Raw genomic sequence first — 5709 nt, 5'->3', positions numbered from 1 at the left:
GTAAAATGCCTTCCCCATCACTGTGGTGCTGGAGAGATTCCTGGATTTCTCTAAGTTTTCCATCCCTGCAACAAGTCTTATTGTTCAGATAAACGTTTAATTTCCTGACTGCAACACAGGTTTGGGCCAGTTTTCTTTGTGTGAATAAACATGATTACAAGATATGAATGATTCATCTTAAATTCCACTTCATGGATTATTTTTGCATTGCTGAAGATGGCATAAGAGCATTCCGTGGCTGTTTGCACACCTTGTTCGTCCCACAATTATTTGCTCAAGAGCTGAGGATCTGCTATAGTGTCTATTTAAGATGACGGAGAAGATTCCAGTGGTTTCAGTGAGTATTGCTCTCAACTGAAATTGCCTTTGTCAACAGTCTTTGCTACTTTCCTTCAACAAAAACTTTATTATTTTATAATATGGGGAATCACCTGTGTTCTTTTGCTGTAAAACTGCCTCTTTGCCCTGTTGCTTTGCTTACTCTGTTTTCTTACCAATATTTAGTTTGTTTATGTTTCCACTAAATTCCTCCAGGACCTGCTCTTCTGGGGCTAGTTTTCAGTCTACTCTTTTCTTCCTTTCTCACCCAACAATCCCACTGCTATATTTTTTCCAGTCAGTTATTTTGCCTCCTGTTATTTACCAGGTTTTATTCCCCTTTCTCCCTCTTCCTCCTCCCTCCGCATGGAACAGTACGGGGCCCAAAGCACAAGTGTGATCTGTGCCTTTGCTCCTTCTCCCTTCCTGCTTTCTTCATGTTTTCCTCCTGATACCTCCCTGGAAAGGAAATAATAAACAGAGAGGGAGTTGCAGAAGGAGGCAGTACAGCCACATTTCTAGAAATAGGAAGACAAAAGTACTGAGTGATGGGTGATAGTTTGGCATATAGTATCCAAGCTCTTCTTACTTATTTTGTTGTTTTGTGCTAGGCATGACTGCCACTCTGTCTCTATTTTGAAGCTGGACCAGGGGGTTCACGCAGTAAAACCAGATAGTTATATTTGCAAAGTGAGGCTTCAAAATGTAAAAAAAAGCTGTACAGACCTACAAGCAGTGCAGGCTAAATGAGACAGTAGTGGCAAGCTCCTGAGCTTCCTTGCAGGGATACTAGAGGAACTTTGAGGCTCCTGTCCCAGGAACAAGAGGTTGGGCAACAGACTCAAAGTCAAGATTTGTATTCAGTCATTCACTTTAATGGGTTGTGGTTCTAAAATAATTCTGGGCTTTATTATGATGTTGTTCTGATATTTTTATTTTTAATTGTAATGTTATTACTTGCTCTGGAAAGATATTTAGCTGTTTAGACACCTCAATATTTCAGGGAGACATTATTTCAGAAGGAAACTACTTCAGTGTTTAATTCATACTGATATCTTTTGTGACCTTTTTTTAATGGGAAAAGCAAAGATAAATTCAATGTAGTACAAAACATAAGAATAATATATGATGCTTTCTTTTATTATTTTTTTTGTTTCAGAGTTGCCCATCAATGTTACATAGAGTTCTCTGGTGGGTACCACAGATGCAGAAAGTGCTGCTATCAGTCCTCACCTGCACTTAGCCAGACCCGTTGACGTTCTTGGAGTCTAATGGCAGGAAAGCTTTCCAAAGCCATTTGACTCCAAAATTCGAGTTATTATCATTATCATATCTCAGTCTGACAGGGAAAATGATTTGTTGGTCAAAACATCTCATAAACATGTATATTTGATTCAATTTAATCAGAGGCAGTCCCTCACTCGAATTCAGAGGCTCGTCCACAAGTGAAGGGAGAATGAAATAGCAGATAATTTGTTTACTCCTGTACCAGTGTCCTGTTGGATCTGGAAAGCTGGGAGAGGCATAAATATGAATGCCAGTTTATCTAAGTAAGGAAGACTCTCAGAGGCTTTGGGAGCAGGTCTCTGTTTTGGCTCAGCATAGCCATCTGGACATGGACCAGGCTTAGCCAAGACCTGAGGTTTGTGTCTCTGCATGGGGTTGCACTGGAGTAGTTGGTTTCAAGCTCATGTGGTGCCTTTACCATGATGGTTGATAAGTGAACCTGCTAGGAAGAGGAAAGATGCAAGAAGCCCTTTTGCCTGTAAGACACTGCTTAGGGATGGGGCTGGCCCAGTGCCAGCTGACTATAAGCAGGACCTCATTCTGCAAGCACTTGTCTGAGAAAATCTACTTGTGCTAATGGCCTTATTAAGCTCAAGCCTGTATACGTTACAAATCTACAAAAAGAGAAATTAGAGCCCAGATTAGATTAGTTGCTAAAGGGTGTGAATATACAGCTGTTTGCCAAATTACACACTGAATTTCTTATTTGTGTAGACTTTTACTGATAGCAATTTGAAGGCAGTTGTTAGAGCCATCAGCCTTTGAATGAGAAATTTCAAGGGATACTTCAGTATAAATCTGCTCCTCTGGTATAAGAAATCATCCCTGATTTGCTTTGGGCTATGGAAACCAATTACATGGATTTTGTACAATAACCTGTTTCTTCCAAACAGGGGTAGCACTTCTGGCCATATACAGACATATTTTACTGCCAATTAACTGTGTGGGTGTGTAAACATAAGGAAAACTGCTTTTTCAACTTGAATTTAATAACCAGAAAAGAGTTGGAAGAAAGAATCATTGTTTACAGATAGAGTATATGACTTATTCTCTTCTTCTGCAAGCCAGCTGGATTTGTGAAAACAGACATACCCTGTCCCATTAAATCATAAATACCACAGGCTTTATTCCTTCCCAGTTCCCAGGCTCCAAGATTTAGGAGAGGGTATGATACTAATTTTCAGAGCTAAACTTGACATAACTCAAGGTGATCCAGTTTTCTTTTAAACTTGAGCAGTGTTTTTTCTTCTATTCCAGATACTTCAGAGCTGCTCTGTAATCCCTGAACCCTTCTGAATGCACACCCCAGTGATACATAAATGTTAAAGGGATGTAACTGGTAATTCTTCCTGGCTGTTAAGCTGTCTTGTGTTAGCCTATTTCAAATGGCTGCTATCAATGCATGTGTTTTTCATCTTCTAAGCTATAGTGAAAATGCTTTATCTTCTTAGTATAAAAATAAGGCATTATTAATGCTTAAAGCAATTGTTGTCTTCTTTCCCTGCCAGCCCATTCCACTATGTTAATATCAGTATTTCTAAAATGAAGATTTTGTACATATGAGTCAGGTTTCTCATGTCTTTTGTTTGAAAATCTTGAGAAAATTTAGATAAAAATTGGGCAGGGAAGGAAGAGGGTCTTTTATTTACCTTCAGATTTCCATCCTTTAGGACTTCCTTGCTGGGTGTTCTCAGGTTACTGCTGCAATTAGGAGACTTATATTGGTTTCAAATGAAAGCTGAGATTCCTGTGTTCCCCAGGAGCTGGAGTTTTTATTAAAAACACCACCCAATATCATGAAACTTGCAATTAAATTCCTGAGCTGCCAATACAAGTGCAAAATGGTTTATGAATCCAGAGAGGGATAAATACTTCAGGAGAACAGGCTCTCAAGTGGCATAAGCTGCTGCAACTGCTTCTATTTTAGCTGAGTTCTGGATGTTTACTGAGAGGCACAGCACTGCTCAAAACAGATAGAGCCAAGTCATAGATCAAGGTGGAGCCAGGAGAGATGCAGCCACGCTGCATATATTTGCATGTTCCTTATGTGAAGGAAAGGGCATATAATTGCTGCACAAGAACTTTTGTTAGTCTCTGTGTGTAAGGATCTGGCTGGGAGGTGAAAGAACAGACCATGAAAGCTTCAACTGCATCTTGTGAGACTCTTGCAAAGGTTAAGCCTGCTGCAAAGCCATTCTTTCGAAAAAGTTCTAGCATTGAGGGGGCAAAAATAGTAATACATACTGTGTCTCCACACTCCAAACTGAGCTGAGTAGAAAAGAAGTGCATCTTATCAACTTTTCTCCCAGTGCTTGGCTTAGTTCAGTGATCTTAGCATACATAACAGGGGAGAAGTTGTGCCTGCCAGGCTGGGGTGTAGACTGATATCCTAACCTCTTTCCTGCTGTTTAGATTTGGCCTGGGGGTGGGGTGGATAAAGATTTTCAGTAGTTAACTGCTCTTGCATCTCTCACTAAGAAGAGCATCAAAGTTCAAAGAGAGCAGCCTAGCAGAAAGATGCTGGTATGCTGATCATGTACATGCATGATTCTGTGAGCCAGGTGGCCAGATGCATCTCCCCTTGATGTGCTACTGAGGGGATTAAGCACCATCAGAAGTTCATTTGAAATTGTGACAGTCAGAAGTGAGGAACATTGGTAGGCCAGAAGGAAGAGCCATCAACTAAAATCAGTCACAAAAGAGACAAGTTTTGCTATTTTGGGCTGTCTTCTCCTTCAGTACCTTAAAAAAGAGAACACATTGTAGAATCAGAAACTCTTATACCAACCACAAAATTTCAAATAAATTCTTTCCTTTCAGAATTAGGATAAAAATCCTTCCAGGTTTTGATCAAGACAAAGCTGTGCAGGGTTCTGTGGTCCTCTCCCATTAACCCTCACTGGGAAGGTGCTCAGGCAGGTCCCTGTTCTTTCCTCCAGCTGCAGTCTGCCAATCTCCCATCTTCCCATGGGCAGCGGTCCTTGTGGCCACACCACTCAATTATCGGAAAGGTGGGTGTCTGCCCCTCAGGTAGCCGCTATTTTCTCCCTTTTGGGTGCTGGAGAGAGAGATGACTTTTTAGATAAGAACAATATTTGAAATAACTTGTGATTTCAGTTGTAAACAAGCTTGGTGCGCAGCAGCAACTGCTGGAAAATATGAAGCAAATTATCCCCAGGTCTAGCAGCCCTAGAGACCAAGCTTCCCTGGGAAGACCCACCACTGGAATAGCAGTCAGACTTTTTCTATTTTATTTTTTTCCCTCCAGCAGCAGTGCTTCTTTTCTAACTTGTTCCTTTGCTCCACATTGTGTGAGTCTGCAGAGAGGCAAGTGCAGGAAGATGGGCAAGAGTTTCGGAGCGCTTTCATCTTAGTGGGACTCTACTGTGTGTGTGAACATCCCGGGGGGAGCCCTCAGGGTTTCAGAGCCCGAGGCAGTGTGCAGTGCCGATAAGGAGATGAAACAATAGCTGCAACACAATTACTTGGTGAGGATGTTACAGAGTCAAGTGCTTTGCCTTTGGCTCACTCCTGAACGGTTAACTCTTTCTCTTCCTTTGAGGTGTAATTTAATGTACAACTTTTAAGGGCATCCAAATCTGTGAATGTTAAGGAAATAGCACTTGTGCTTCTTGTTTCTTGCAATGGTTTACATTTCCCTGCTTCCAGGGCTGCTGTGAGACCTCTAAAACACTGCAGTGGATCCCAAGCCCTGAGCCTATGGGAAGATTTAGCGATGCGCAAACCGGGCTCTGGCAGAGATGAGAGACCTGAGATGTCCTTGCTTGAGATCCAGGAGCAGAGCCAAGGAACTGCTCCCAGACTTCTTGTATTATTGATGCCTTGTTTCCTCATTAATACCACAAAGACTTATGTGAAGGGACTTCCACAGTGCAAATGGAATTACCTGAACCTTCCCCGTGCCAATGGGGGAACTAATGTTCTGCCCTTACGTTAATGCTGGGTGAGTAATTAAATTACTTGTTATTTAGCATAAGTAAAAATCCTCTCCTCTTAGGTCTTTTTTTTGGTTGGTAGTGTGGAGGGCTTTTCAGTACCTTTTTCTTAGGCTTGAGTTATAATTTGAAATACAATTTTGAAAAC

The 5709-nt window shown here is 41.3% G+C and overlaps 1 long non-coding RNA gene across 1 annotated transcript; it reads left to right on the top strand.

The window, feature by feature from the left end:
- Positions 1-2860: 2860 nt before the first annotated feature.
- LOC138717522 (uncharacterized) lies at positions 2861-5461 on the top strand. Its single transcript, XR_011336885.1, has 3 exons — positions 2861-2944; positions 4432-4635; positions 5275-5461. It is a non-coding gene; the product is annotated as an uncharacterized lncRNA (long non-coding RNA).
- The last annotated feature ends 248 nt before the right edge of the window (positions 5462-5709 follow it).

Source organism: Phaenicophaeus curvirostris, chromosome 2, assembly GCF_032191515.1.
Source record: "Phaenicophaeus curvirostris isolate KB17595 chromosome 2, BPBGC_Pcur_1.0, whole genome shotgun sequence".
Lineage (NCBI taxonomy): Eukaryota > Metazoa > Chordata > Aves > Cuculiformes > Cuculidae > Phaenicophaeus > Phaenicophaeus curvirostris.
The sequence above is the reverse complement of the archived record's forward strand: the minus strand, read 5'-3'. Positions and strand labels throughout refer to the sequence as shown.